Raw genomic sequence first — 15075 nt, 5'->3', positions numbered from 1 at the left:
ACAAAAGGCTATTTAGATCCTGGACTAATACATTAGAGCAAAGCATAGTGTCTGTGAAGTGCATGCTATAATCGCTAGACAGTCGGCTTTAACGTGTCCTTTTTGTATCCTCGCAGGTGGTGGCAAACTAGAATCTCTTGCGTGTAAATGTTTTTAATTTAAATATTTTTCTCCAAGAATCCTGGGCTTGTATGTCTGTAGGGTCCTAAGCTGGCAACATTGTTTATAGGACATTCCAAGATTTTGTGATTTTGTTTTGTTTTTTCCCTTTTTTCGCCAGACCGGTGTTATTTTATGTTTCTCCTTTGCAATCCTTTTGTCTTGGTATTTGGTTTCTCCTTTGCTCCCTCCCCCTTTAAAGCAGCATAGTTACACGTAGTGATGAAGTGTTTATTTTTTTTTTGTGATTTTGTTTTTTCAATGTAAAACCAAAAGAACCGAAAAGTGGTGTTGAAGCGTTACATTTGCTTAAAAATATATTAAAAAAAAATAACATACACACACAGAGCAGAGAAAAACTCACATTTCCTTTTGGCTTTAACTGTTCATATTTTCCGTTTCGTTTGCCCGTTTCCTTACCCGTTACACTCGCTTGCTTTGGGGGTGTTTGGTGTTCTCATGGCAACGTAACTAACCAACCAACCAGCCAACCGAAAACAAAAAACAACAACAACAGAAACATTAAGGAAAAACTTATTGTTAATATATCAATATTGGAACTTTTTCTTTTGTATATATACCTACCGATATATATATATACATGTACGTTGAAAAGGATAACAAAAGGATAATGACCTAAAATAATGTTTGGTAAGTAAACAGAACAGCATAGCACAGAAACGAAACGAACAGCCCCGGTATCCAAAACATATTCACTCATATGTAACACATTCTTGCCTACAAACATATTACATGCCTACTCGTCTGTATGCTTACACATGTTCATGAACGATTTATATACTCATGGCAAGTGTATTATGGCAACTGAAAAAAAGGGATCATAAGGATATGATATAATGGCATATTGCATGTGTTTCCTTATTTTTCATATTGATTCTCATATTTTTTTCCTCGAGGGAAGCTAAAAAACTCATACACACACACACACACAAAATGTAACATTTCGTATTGGCTTTTCACTGCAAAATAATGGGGAAAATATCCTACCTATACATATACATATGTCAGTTTTTATTGTTTTCAAATATATTTTGCTTTGTTTGAGCTAAAATCCCTGAAAGTGAATTCCCACTTTCATGATGATGTTTTGGGTTATTGTATCAAAAAAAAAAGCTACACAAACTGGACTTGACAAAGAGTTGTCTGTAGCTTTTAAATCATAATTAATCATTTGTGGGGATTTAAATAAATCTTACAAAAAAAAAAAAAAAAATTATAAATCATTTCCACTAGGAAATGGAAATTTTCAAATTTACCTCATCAGCAATGAAGCACAAAGGATTCAGAATTGTAGTGAGTCATACAAAAGTGCAATACTTTAAAAGCTTTGGTAGGCATACGACAGGCAACAGACCCCATCGAGAGGTCTATTAAATTTCACATTTCCAAAATTCATCTACATAAGGTAAGGAGGAGCAAAAGTCGAGCGGTGCCGACTGTATAATGCCCTACACCTACCCTATAAGTACAATGTGGGAGCTACAACCAATTCTAAATCAATTTTTATAGACCTCGGCGGATGTTTTCAGATGGGTTATTGAGCAATCCGTATCAAATTTCGAGCAAATATGTTCAAACTCTAATAACTACGGTTGACAAATGACAACATTATAGCAAACTAGCTTAAATCTGACGAGCATATGTATGGGAGCTATATTTATTTCTGCACCGATTTCGAACAAATTTCTCAGATAATGTCGCCATAGGAAAATGCTTCCTGTCAAACTTCGAGAGAATCGGTCAAAAAATGAGCACTTTAGTGCAATATTTCTCAAAATCGGACGAACATATATATGAGGGCTATAACTAAATCTGTAGCGATTTAGAGCAAAATTCTCAGATACTGTGGCAGTCGTCGAGGAAAGCGTTTTTTTTTTGGCTAGATGGGTAAATAAATGCGCTTGCTGTGACTCTAGAAGTTAAAATCGGGCGATATTTATATATGAGAGCTATATCCAAATCTGAAGCGATTTCTATGAAATTCACCTGTAATGTCGAGAGTCATAAGAAAATCCTTCCTGCCAAATATCGAGAAAATCGGTTAACAAATGACCATTTTGTTGCAATATTAGTGCAAATCGGATGAACATATATATGGGAGCTATATCCAAATTTGGACCGATTGTTATGAAATTTACCTGTAATGTCGAGAGTCAAGAGAAAATCCTTCCTGCCAAATTTCAACAGAATCGGTTAACAAATGACAATTTTATTGCAATAATACTGCAAATCGGATGAACATATATATGGGAGCTACAAACAAATCTGAACCGATTGTTATGAAATTTACCTGTAATACTGAGAGTCATAAGAAAATCCTTCCTGCCAAATTGCGAGAGAAAAGGTTAACTAATGACCATTTTATTGGGGTATTACTGCAAATCGGACGAATATATATATGGAAACTATATCCAAATCTGAACCGATCGGAGCCAAATTGAAGAAGGGTGTCGAGTGGCCCAAAACAACTCAATGTGCTAATAAGAAAATTCTTCCTACCAAATTTCAACAGAATCGGTTAACAAATGACTATTTTATCGGAATATTACTGCAAACCGGACGAACATACAATATATATGGGAGCTATATCCAAATCTGAACCGATTTCTATGAAATTCACCTGTAATATCGAGGGTCATAAGAAAATCATTCACGCTAAATTGCAAGAAAATCGGTTAATACATTACCATTTGTTTGGGGTATTACTGCAAATCGGACGAATATATATATGGGAGCTATATCCAAATCTGAACCGTTCGGAGCCAAATTGAAGAAGAAAATTCTTCCTACCAAATTTCAACAGAATCGGTTAACAAATGACTATTTTATCGCCGTATTACTGCAAACCGGACGAACATATATATGGGAGCTATATCCAAATCTGAACCGATTTCTATGAAATTCACCTGTTATAAGAAAATCCGTCCCGCCAAATTGCGAGAGAATCGGTTAACAAATGACCATTTTATTGGTGTATTACTGCAAATCGGACGAATATATATGGAAGCTATATCCAAATGTGAACCGATTTTTTCCAATTTCAATAGGCTTCGTCTTTAGGCCGAAAAACATGCCCATATCAAAAGTTGAAGACGATCGGACGAAAATTGCGACCTGTAGTTTGTACACAAAATAACATGGACAGACAGACGGACGGACAGACAGACGGACATAGCTAAATTGAATCAGAAAGTGATTCTGAGTCGATCGGTATACTTATCAATGGGTCTATCTCTCTTCCTTTTAGGTGTCACAAACTAATTCACCAAATTAAAATACCCTGTACCACAGTAGTGGCAACGAATTTAATGCCTTTTGACTTGTTATACCCTAACAAGTAAAAAGGCGTTAAGTTCGTCCGCCCCGAACTTTGGATACCCACCACCTCGGATATATATGTAAATCACTTTTCATCAAAGTACGGTCAAAAATGGTTTATCTATGCATATCCATAGACCGATCTGAACCACATATGACACGGATGTAGAAAATCCTAACATAAGTCACAGTGTAAAAGTTCATCGAAATCTGATTGCAAATGCGCTTTTTATAGAGCCAAGATTTTAAATTGAGAAAACGGTCTATATGGCAAGTATATCCAAATCTGGACCAATCTAGGCCTAATTGCAAAAAGATGCCGAGGGGCTTAATACAATTTACTGTTCCAAATTTCGCTGACATCGGACAATATATGTGCCTTTTATGGTCCCAAATTCCCATGTCCCAAATTTCGGCGACATCGAACAATAAAAGCGCCTTTTATGGGCCCAAAACCTTATATCGATAGATCGACCTATATGGCAGCTATATCTAAATCTGGACCGATCTGGGCCAAATTGCTGAAGGGTGTCGTGGGGCCTAACGCAACTCACTGTCTCAAATTTCGCCGATATCGGATAATAAGTGTGGCAGTTATGGGTCTAAGATCCTAAATCGTCATATCAAGATATAGTCCGATATAGCCCATCTTGGAACTTAACCTGCTTATGGACAAAAAAAGAATCTGTGTAAAATTTTATCTCAACGTCTCTATTTTTAAAGACTGTAGCGTGATTTCAACAGGCAGACGGACAGACAGACGGTTTGACGGACATGGCTAGACGCTAAATATTGTAGGGATCGGACCAAAGTTGTGGCTTCTAAAGCCTTAAAAGATTAGATCAGACGAAAGATATATATGGGAGCTATATCTTAATCTGGACCGATTTTAACGAAATTTTGCATGCATATGAGGACGTCAAATGAAACACCTCTCGTAAAATTTGTGGAGATCGGACCAAAATTGTGGCTTCTAAAGCCTTAAAAGGACATATTGGATGAAAGATATATGTGGAAGCTGTATCTAGATCTGCACCGATTTTGATGAAATTTTGCACAAATACTAAGTCGTCAAATAGAACACCTCACGCCCAATCTAAATATGGACCGATTTTGACGAAATTTTGCTCGCGTATGAGGACGTCAAATAAAACGCCTCAAGTTAAATTTTGTAAGGTTCGGTAAGGTTAGGTTAGAGTGGCAGTTTACCATCATACTCACTTTGACGCTTTCGTCTATTGTGATACCACAGGAACAGAAGAAGGAAGATGCCTTCTAGCCCAACAGCTTTCGAATATTCACAACAGCTAAATCAGAAATGAAAACCTAAAGTGGAACTCCTTCTGACTGCTAGTGCGGTACACACACACAGCAGATGTTCCATAGTCTTTTCTTCTTCGATGTCTTCACAGCTTCTGCAAAAGTCGTTGCTGGCAACCTTCAGTCTGTCAGCATGTTTCAGATTAGACAGTGACCTCTCACACTGTAGTGGACGGGTAACCTTCTCGATATGACCAGTTGTAGATCTTTAGAGTAAACTCCAAAGCCCACCTGGCCGTCTAGTTTGGAACCATCCGTGTAGAAGTCTATGTAACTTCTGTTACCAGGGATATCGTAGCTCCAATCGATTCTATCAGTAATAGTGGTACAGTAATTTTTATCAAAAAGCGGCTCAGGTAGGGTGTAATCCACACGGCCTGGGATATCGGATATTGTATCAAGGATAATACAGTGTCCGTAGCCGCCACATGACCAATGAGAACGCCCATTTAGCCTCACGGCAGTGGTCGCTGCAATTTTTCTAGCCACAATGTCCAGAGGCATTAGATGTAGCATTAAATTCAGTGCATCTGATGGTGTCGTCCTCAGTGCGGCTGTGATGCACAAACAAACGATTCTTTGGGTCCGGTTAAGTATTGAGCTGTAGTAGATTTTTGAAACGCCGTCCACCAGACCACAACACCATATAGCATTAGAGGTCTGACAACTGCAGTATATACACGACACACGATTTAAATCCCAACTTTTGCCAATAGGCTTCTTGTCCTTTCCAAAATGTTGGATTTTAAGTTAAATTTCCTGTCAAGCAAAACACCCAGGTATTTTGCGCTTTCTGTGATTGGAACATTCTCTCCACCCAAGGAGACAGGTTGCACTGTAGGCAACTTGTTTCTCCTGCTGAATAAAACTTCTTCAGTCTTGCACGGATTTATACCTAGACCACTTTCGGTAGCCCACTTTGCTGTTGCACGTGGAACTTCCTGGAGTACATCTCTGAGAGTGCTGAGAAACTTTCCCCTTACCGCAATTGCCACGTCATCAGCATATGCGACCACCTTTACACCTTTTTCTTCCAGAGACAATAATTGTTAATGGTTTTATTCCAAAGAAAGGGAGACAGTACATCTCCTTGATGTGTTCCTCTGATGACCCATCTTTTTCGATCCGAAGATCCCGTAATGCAACTTGTTTCTCCTGCTGAAGAGAACTTCTTCAGTCTTGCACGGATTTATACCTAGACCACTTTCGGTAGCCCAATTCGCTGCACGTAGAGCTTCCTGAAGTATCTCTTAGAATGCTAGAAAACTGCCGTAATGCATCTTTGAGTAAGTAAGTTATAAATAATCTTTCTTACGGTATAGTTGGTGCCTGGAAACTCCAACTCCTTCATGATTGACGTCGGGTTTAGATAATTGAAAGCACCTTCAATGTCAAGAAATGCTGCCATTGTATATTCCTTGACAGCGAGAGAATCTTCTATGTAGCCGACTAGGTCGTGAAGGACTGTTTCAGTGGATTTGCCTTTACTATATGCATGCTGCTGCCGCGGCAAGTGTTCTCCAGGGATCTTTGCCCTAAGATATGTTTCTATCAACCTCTCAAGAGTCCTCAACATAAAGGATGACCGACTAATAGGACGAATATCTTTCGCCTTCGTGTGGTAGTCTTTTCCTGCTTTCGGAATGAAAATTACCTTCGTGTCACTCTATCAGACACCGATTGTAATTCAACCGGTGATACATCATCAGGGCCTGGCGACTTAAAGGAGTTGGATCTTCTTATCTTATCCCTACACCACAACTTTCAACGACAAAGAAGAGAGACAAACCCCTTAACAAGCATACCATTCGACTCAGAATCACTTTCCGATTCGATTTAGCTTTGTCCGTCTGTCTTTCTGTCCATGTAAATGTGTGTACAAATTCATTACAGGCATCTTTTCTGGCCTAAAGACGAAGCCTATTGAAATTGGAAGAAATCGGTCCAGATTTGGATATATCTCTCATAAATGTATTCCTCCGATTTGGACTAATTCGACTATAATTAGGTCATTTGTTTACCGATTCTCACGAAATTTGGCACCAAGGAAGGATTCTCTAATGACTCTCGACATTATTGGGGGATTTCATAGAAATCGGTTAGGATTTCATACAGGTAACTCTCATATACAGGTAACTCTCATATACAGGTAACTCCCATATGCATGGGAGCTATAGCATTGAACAAATTCATGAAACCATTTATTTGCATTGTTATAATCAACCCGGCGCTATATATAAAAATGTTTCATTTTCTGTTACAAAAATAACTTCTACATGTTAAACTTTTCCCTAACACATTTTGTCATGTAACAAAAACGCGACAACTTCTTCCTGACAAAATTCCCATCCATTTTTACATTGTTGCCAAAGTGGTTTTGCACAAACAGCGAACATTGTTGTTTTTTTCGCAATTACATTCCTGCCATTAAAATTGCCTCAGGAGAAAAGTTTTTAGATGGTGTAATATATTTTGGGAAATGCGTATTTGCTGAAATGCTTTTTACACTTTTTACAAAATCCTTAAACATTTATAAGGATATTTGCAATTCGCTATGCTCCTTCATCATCACATATGTACTGAGGTAGGCACACAATGAATGTTATACAAGGTGAGTTTAGAAGGTTTAAATATGGCTTTAGAAACATAACTTAAGACAAACGAATCAATTGATTGGTTAGACGATTAAAGGAAATGTGTGTTAGGTTAGGTTAGGTTAGACGTTGAAGCATTTTCTTTGTCATTACCCGGCTTTCGCGTTTAACAGATAAACATCAACACCCTCTTTCAACCTAGGTTAGGTTAAGTGACAATTAAAGTGCTATCAGAGACACTAAGTCATTCTATTCTAATGTGGTGATACCGGAACAGGTGAGGGAAGATGTCTTTTTCTCCTAAGATTAACCCAACCCGTATCGCTTTAAATAGCCTTAGGTTAGTGACAGTCTGCCATTAGACTCATTTAGACATTATCGTCCATTGCGATACTACAGGAATAGGAGAAGGAAGATGTCTTCTAGTTCCTACCGTTCAACCATCCAGATCGCTTCAGAGAGCCAAAAAACTTGCAAATGTTCACATCCGCTAAATCTGCTAAAGTTCTCAAAAAAGTTACAGCGAAACTCCTTCTGATACTCCAAAAAAAAACTTTTTTCTCGAATTACAGCTTCTGCAAAAGTCGTTACTGGCAACTCTCAGCCTGTCAGCATGTTTTCTGATCCACCAGTAACCTGTCATGACCAGGACTGCGTAGTCGGAGTTGGAGTCCTGGAGTCGTAGTAGGGCAATTTTGGAGTCGGATTGGGAGTTGAAAAAATTACCTCGTCTTCGACTCCAGACAAAATAAAAAAAAAGTTTCAATAAAAAAATTAGTTTTTGTATTAACAAGTAAAAGCGTGCTAAGTTCGGCCGGGCCGAATCTTATAAACCATCCACCATGGATCGCATTTGTCAAGTTCTTTGCCTGGTATCTCTTCTTATAGGCAAATGAGAACAATGGACTGCTGTGCTATTGGAGTTATGTCAGGTTATGGACCTATTCGGACTATACTTGGTTTGGATATTGGATACCATAGTAGAAGTCTATGTAATAGATTTCGGCCAAATCGAATGAGAATTTCGATTTGGCACGAAGTAAAATCAGGAGTTCGGTTTATATGGGAGCTATATCAAGTTATCGATCGATCGATTCTGACCATATATGTCACGTACGTTGAAAGTTATAGCAGAGGTCGTTGTGCAAAATTTCAGCCTAATCGGGTAATAATTGTGCCCTCTAGAGGTTCAAGAAGTATAATCGGGAGATGGGTTTTAAGTGGAAGCTATATCAGGTTGCGAACCGATTTAGACCAGTTTAGGCACAGTTGTTGTTGTTGAAAACAAAGCACTTAGATAAAAAATCCAGCCGAATTGGGTAATTATTGCGCCCTCTAGCGGCTTAAGTAGTCAAAATCCGAGATCGATTTATAAGGGAGATAGAGGTTCAAGAAGTATAATCGGGAGATGGGTTTTAAGTGGAAGCTATATCAGGTTGCGAACCGATTTAGACTATACTTGGCACAGTTGTTGTTGTTGAAAACAAAGCACTTAGATAAAAAATCCAGCCGAATTGGGTAATTATTGCGCCCTCTAGCGGCTTAAGCTGTTAAAATCCGAGATCAAAATGAATCGACTTTTACCATACTTAGCACAGTTGTTGGAAATGAAACCAATTCTTGGAAGTCGTAACAAAACAACTTGTACCATATTTTAGCTAAGTCGGATAAGACTTGGGCCCTCTAGTGGATCAAGATCCAAGGCCGGTTTATATCGCAGCTATATAAGGTTATAGACCGATTTGAATCATATTCAGTACAGTTGTTTGAAGTCATAACAAAATACATCATTCAAAATTTCAGCCAAATCGGATAAGAATTGTGCCCTCTAGAGGCTCAAGAAGTGAAGACCCCAGATCGGTTTATATGGAAGCTATATCAGGTTATGAACCGATTAAGACCATACATGGCACAGTTTTTAGAGTTAGAAATAAACACTCCTTGCACAATTTCAGTCAAATTGGGTAAAAATTGCACCCTCTAGAGGCTAAAGAAGTCAAGATCCAGGAGCGGTTTATATTGCAGCTATATCAAAACATGAACCGATAGAGCCCATTTGCCCTTTCGGAAGTTAACACGCTTTCGACAGATGGACGAAGTTGTTGAAGACGGACAGTTGTTGGAAGTCATAACAAAACACCTCATGCTAAATTTCAGCCAAATCGGCCAAGAATTACGAACGCTAGTGCCTCAAGAAGTCAAGATTCCAGATCGGTTTATATGGCAGCTATATCAATACATGGACCGATATGGCTCATTTACAGTTTGAGAAGTTCTTTGCCTGGTATACTATGCTATTGGAGCTATATCAGGTTACGGAATATACTTGGTTTGGATATTGGAGACCATAGCAGAAGCCTATGTGATAAATTTCATGTTATGGACCGATTCTGATCATATTTGGCACATGCTTGAAAGTTAAAGCAGAAGTCATTGTGCAAAATTTCATCTCAATCGGGAGATCGGTTTATATGGGAGCTATATCTGGTTGTGAACCGATTAAGACCATTATTGACACAGATGTTTGAAATCCAAACAAACCACTTCTTGCAAGGTTTTAGACGAATCGGGTAATAATTGCGCCCTCTAGCGGTTGAAGAAATCAAGATCCGGGATCGTTTTATATGGGAGCTATATCAGGTTATAAACCGATTTTAACCATACTTAGCACAGTTGTTGGGAATCGAAATAAACCGCTTCTTGCCACATTTCAGTAAAATCTGGTAATAACTGCTCCCTCTAGCGGCTCAAGAAGTCAAGCTCAAAGAGCGGTTTATATAGGAGCTATATCAGGTTACAAACCGATTTAGACCATTGTTGGCACAGTTTTTTGAAGTTAGAATTAAACACCCAGCCAAACTGGGTAAAAATTGCGCCCTCTATAGGCTCAAGAAGTCAAGATCCAGGATCGGTTTATATTGCATCTATATCAAAACGTGGACCGATATAGCCCATTTTCCCTTTCAAAAGGTGCTTTTGACAGACGGATAAATAGGGCTAAATCGACTTCGAATGTCAAGGTGATCAAGAATATAAATACTTTATTGGGTCTCAGATCATTATTTCGATGTGTACCAAACGCAATGTTGACATAATCCTATGGTGAAGGGTATAAAACTGCTCAGTCCTATGCGAATGGTAAACTCGAAAAGTGACAATAAAAGCGTGCTAAGTTCGGCCAAGTCGAATCTTGGGTACCCAACACAATCGATTCCACTAAAAATTTACCCTTATAATCTGAGTTTGTATTTGAATTATTTTGGTCTCAACAAGTCATATCGGGATATCGGTACTTATGGGGGCTTATATCAACCTATTGACCGATTCGGATAAAACTGAGCAGTGATGTTCTTAGTTATAAGAGGTTTCTGGGCCAAATTTCAGCCAAATCAGATGAAAATTTGGGTTTCTAAAGGCTCAAAAGTCAAATCCGGCGATCGGTTTATATGGGGATATATCTGATTAAAGACCCATTGGGATCATACTTGGCATGGATATTGGAAGTCATAACTCGAGTCTTTGTTCCAAATTTTAGCTAAATCGGATGAAAATTGGGGTTTTTAAGGTCTCAAGAAGTCAAATCTGGGCATCCGTTTATATGGGGGAAATATATGTTCATAGACCGATTCGGATCATACTTGGTATGGATGTTGGAAATCATAGCTAAATCCGATGAAAACTGAGACTTCTAGGAGCTCAAGAAGTCAAATCCAGCTATCGGTTTATATGGGGACTATATCGGTTTATGGACCCATTTGAATCATACTTGGGATAGACGTTGGAAGTCATTAAGCAAGTCATTGTTCCAAACTTAAGCCAAATCGGATGAAAATCGAGGCTCCTAGGGGCTCAAGAAGTCAAATCGGGTCGTATGGGGGCTATATCCAAATATGAAGAAGTTTGCAAATGCCAATTTGCCAATGAGCACTACACTAAGTAGCAGAGGCAAGCTTCTCACATATCATTGAGTGCTGTCCGATTCAGGTCCAAACTCTATTATAAGGGGCCTCTTTTTTATAGCCCATTCCGAAAGGCGTGCCGCAGTGCGAAAACTCTTTGGGAAGAAATTTTTATATGGCTGCCATATCAAATGGTACAGTACCTAAATAATGTCGCCGCTCATAAATTTTTGTACTCACCACCGAAGGATGGGGGTATATTCATTTTGTCATTCCGTTTGCAACACTTTGAAATATCCGACCCTATAACGTATTGGGTCGCCCAAAAAGTAATTGCGGATTTTTTAAAAGAAAGTAAATGCATTTTTAATAAAACTTAGAATGAACTTTAATCAAATATACTTTTTTACACTTTTTTTCTAAAGCAAGCTAAAAGTAACAGCTGATAACTGACAGAAGAAAGAATGCAAATACAGAGTCACAAGCTGTGAAAAAATTTGTCAACGCCGACTATATGAAAAATCCGCAATTACTTTTTGGGCAACCCAATATTTATATTCTTGATCAGCGTTAAAATTTAAGACGATCTAGCCATGTCCGTCCGTCTGCCTGTTGAAATCACACTTCAGTCTTTAAAAATAGAGATATGGAGCTGAAACTTTGCACAGATTCTTTTTGTCCATAAGCAGGTTAAGTTCGAAGACTATATCGTACTATATCTTGATATAGCACCCATATAGACCAATCCGGCGATTTAGGGTTTTAGGCCCATAAAAGCCACATTTATTATCCGATTTTGTTAAAATTTGTGACAGTGAGTTGTGTTAGACCCTTCGACATCCTTTTTCAATTTGGCCCAGATCGGTTCAGATTTGGATATAGCTGCCATATAGACCTATCTCTCGATTTAAGATTTAGGGACCATAAAAAGCCCGTTTATTTCCCGATGTCGCCGAAATTTGTGACAGTGAGTTGTGTTAGGGCCTTCGACGTCCTTCGTCCATTTGGCCCAGTTCGGTCAAGATGTAGATATAGCTGTCATATATATCTCCTGATTTAAGGTTTCGCTGAAACTTGACACTGCGACTTATGTTAGGCTTTTCGACATCGTATATGGTTCAGATCGGTCTATATTTGGCTATGGCTACCAAAAAGACCAATGCTTTGTTCTACAAAATAGAACAATGACTTGTACTTATTAGAATACTCAATATCGAATGTCGAATTTGGATCAAATCGGACCATATTTCGATAAAGCTGCCATGGGGCACTAATTATGACTTTTTCACCGGATTTTGACGAAAGGTGGTTTGCAAATATATCCGAGGTGGTGGGTATCCTAAGTTCGGCCCGGCCGAAGTACTTGTTTTCTGATGTTTTCGCCAGGATTCAAACCCAGGGACATGCTAACCTCTACGCTACGGCGAACAAAAGAAGTTTACTTGGCGAAATTTTGCTTTATGTCAAACGAATTATATTGTTGAATGCAGATAATATATGACCAGCTGTTTAAGAGTCCATAGATTGTGAATAGCGACATGTTTTCTGAATTTCTCCATAGGTGATGTAGCTCCCATATAAGTCAAAAACTCAAATGTGTCTTATTGATTACCGGCGGATTTCATAGTTAAACGGTAGTTTTGCTTGTAGTGCTATGAGTTGTAATGACTTTCCACATCCATGTAACCTTATAGAATGCTGCTATATATCAATTTGACCTCATAACTATCTACTAAGCGCTGTATTAATAGAAAATCGAATCAGTTGAAAGTTTATGAGATATTTTGTTCTAACTTTCAAATCAGGGTGGAACGAAACAGTCAAATTTCAAGCTTCAAGTACCTAATTGTTGGCTTAAGTTTCATAATTGCTAAAGCCTACTCTCATACTGTTCCCAAAAAAGGCGTTAAAAGTGTACATCGACACCCCAGCCATTTTCATCAAAAGCCAATGAACATTTTATAATTTCAGTACTTCCTACTCAATTCTTATTGTGTCTGTATGTGTGTTACTTTATGTTAATAATAAAAAATAATCACAATGAAAAAGTTTCTGCCATGACGCGTATTTTCTCCTCCGCCCTCACACACACACACACATACACGCATTCTTGTCGTTGATGTTGTCGTCTTCTATCTATTTACCATGCAGACAAATGACTTCTTTGGAGGTTTCTTTGTCGCATAACTGAGGAGCAATTATTTCTTTTTGTATGTTTTTCGACTTTCCTTTGTCGCAGGCATCAAGGCATTCAAACAAGGACAGTAGAAACAAATAAACAACAAAACAACAAAAAATATGTTACAAAGTATGTGAAATGCCGAGTAGCAAATGAACAGCACAAGAAAAAAAAACGTAAAAGGATTACAAAGTTAAATGTATGTTTGGAGGTAGAAATTATATTCGTATGGATGACAATTTAAAAATTTTTGTAAAAGTTGTCAGTAATGAGGGTGTGAAAGTAAGGCCAGTGAAAAAGCTCCGCGTTCATACATATTTCATAGATGGCAACAGCATGAATAATTTCCAAGTCTTCATGACTTGTATACTGAGTCTATTATAACGAAGTTTATCTGTTGGCTCAAGGTCTTAAAATGAATTAGGTTCCAAAATGGGTAGTCAACATTCGAGGTATAATTTGTTTGTTGCCTTGGAAGGAGAACAGATGAATAGACAAACTCAAAGAAAACCAGTAAGGAAGGGCAAACGTCAGGCGGTGCTGACTGTATAATACCCTACACTTACCCTATAAGTACAATGTGTGTAAATCTGAACCGATTTCTATGGAATTCACCTGTAATGTCGAGAGTCATTAAAAAAATCCTTCCTGCCAAATTCCGAGAGAATATGTTAATAAATGACCATTTTATTGCATTATTTCTGCAAATCGGACGAACATATATATGGGAGCTTTATCCAAATCTGAACCGATTTCAAGCAAACTTCTCATATATTGTGGTAGTCGTCGAGGAAGGTGTTGTACAAAATTTTGAGAAGATTGGTCAATAAATGCGCTTGCAATGGCTCTAGGAATGAAAATCGAGCTATATATATATATATGTGGAAGCTATATCTAAATCTGAACCGATTTCTATGAAATTCACCAGTAATATCAATAGTCATAAGAAAACCCTTCCAACCAAATTTCGAGAGAATCAGTTAACAAATGACCTTTTTATTGCATTATTTCTGCAAATCGGACGAACATATATATGGGAGCTATATCCAAATCTGAACCGATTTCAAGTAAACTTCTCAGATATTGTGGTAGTCATCGAGGAAGGTGTTGTACAAAATTTTGGAAAGATTGTTCAATAAATGCGCTTGCAATGTCTCTAGGAGTGAAAATCGGGCTTTATATATATATGAGAGCTATATCTAAATTTGAACCGATTTCTATGAAATTCACCAGTAATATCAATAGTCATAAGAAAACCAAATTTCGAGAGAATCAGTTAACAAATGACCTTTTTATTGCATTATTAGTGCAAATGGGAGCTATATCCAAATCTGAACCGATTTTTTCCAATTTCAATAGGCTTCGTCTCTAGGCCGAAAAACATGCCCATACCAAATTTGAAGACGATCGGATGAAAATTGCGACCTGTAGTTTGTACACAAATTAACATGGACAGACGGACATTGCTAAATCGAACCCCTGCTGCACAGTCGTCTGTCATCTAGTGGAACCGAATTAAGTATGAAGAAGACTTTAAAGTACGATGCCTAGCAAAACCACAATCCTATGACGCAGTGCAAAAGAA

The 15075-nt window shown here is 38.0% G+C and overlaps 1 protein-coding gene and 1 long non-coding RNA gene across 4 annotated transcripts in view; one reads left to right on the top strand and one right to left on the bottom strand.

Moving 5' to 3' along the window:
- Positions 1-15075, bottom strand: part of LOC106083964 (uncharacterized) — a 285492-nt gene that overhangs the window by 31169 nt on the left and 239248 nt on the right. The gene's annotated exons all lie outside the window — the stretch shown is intronic.
- LOC131995534 (uncharacterized) overlaps positions 1-15075 on the top strand; it is a 154539-nt gene that overhangs the window by 582 nt on the left and 138882 nt on the right. Inside the window, exon 2 of the long non-coding RNA XR_009397486.1 lies at positions 436-810. This is a non-coding gene — a long non-coding RNA (uncharacterized LOC131995534). The remainder of the gene's footprint in view (positions 1-435; positions 811-15075) is intronic.

This window comes from Stomoxys calcitrans, chromosome 3, assembly GCF_963082655.1.
Source record: "Stomoxys calcitrans chromosome 3, idStoCalc2.1, whole genome shotgun sequence".
NCBI classification, from domain to species: Eukaryota; Metazoa; Arthropoda; class Insecta; order Diptera; family Muscidae; genus Stomoxys; species Stomoxys calcitrans.
This window is presented reverse-complemented; position numbering and strand designations above follow the sequence as displayed.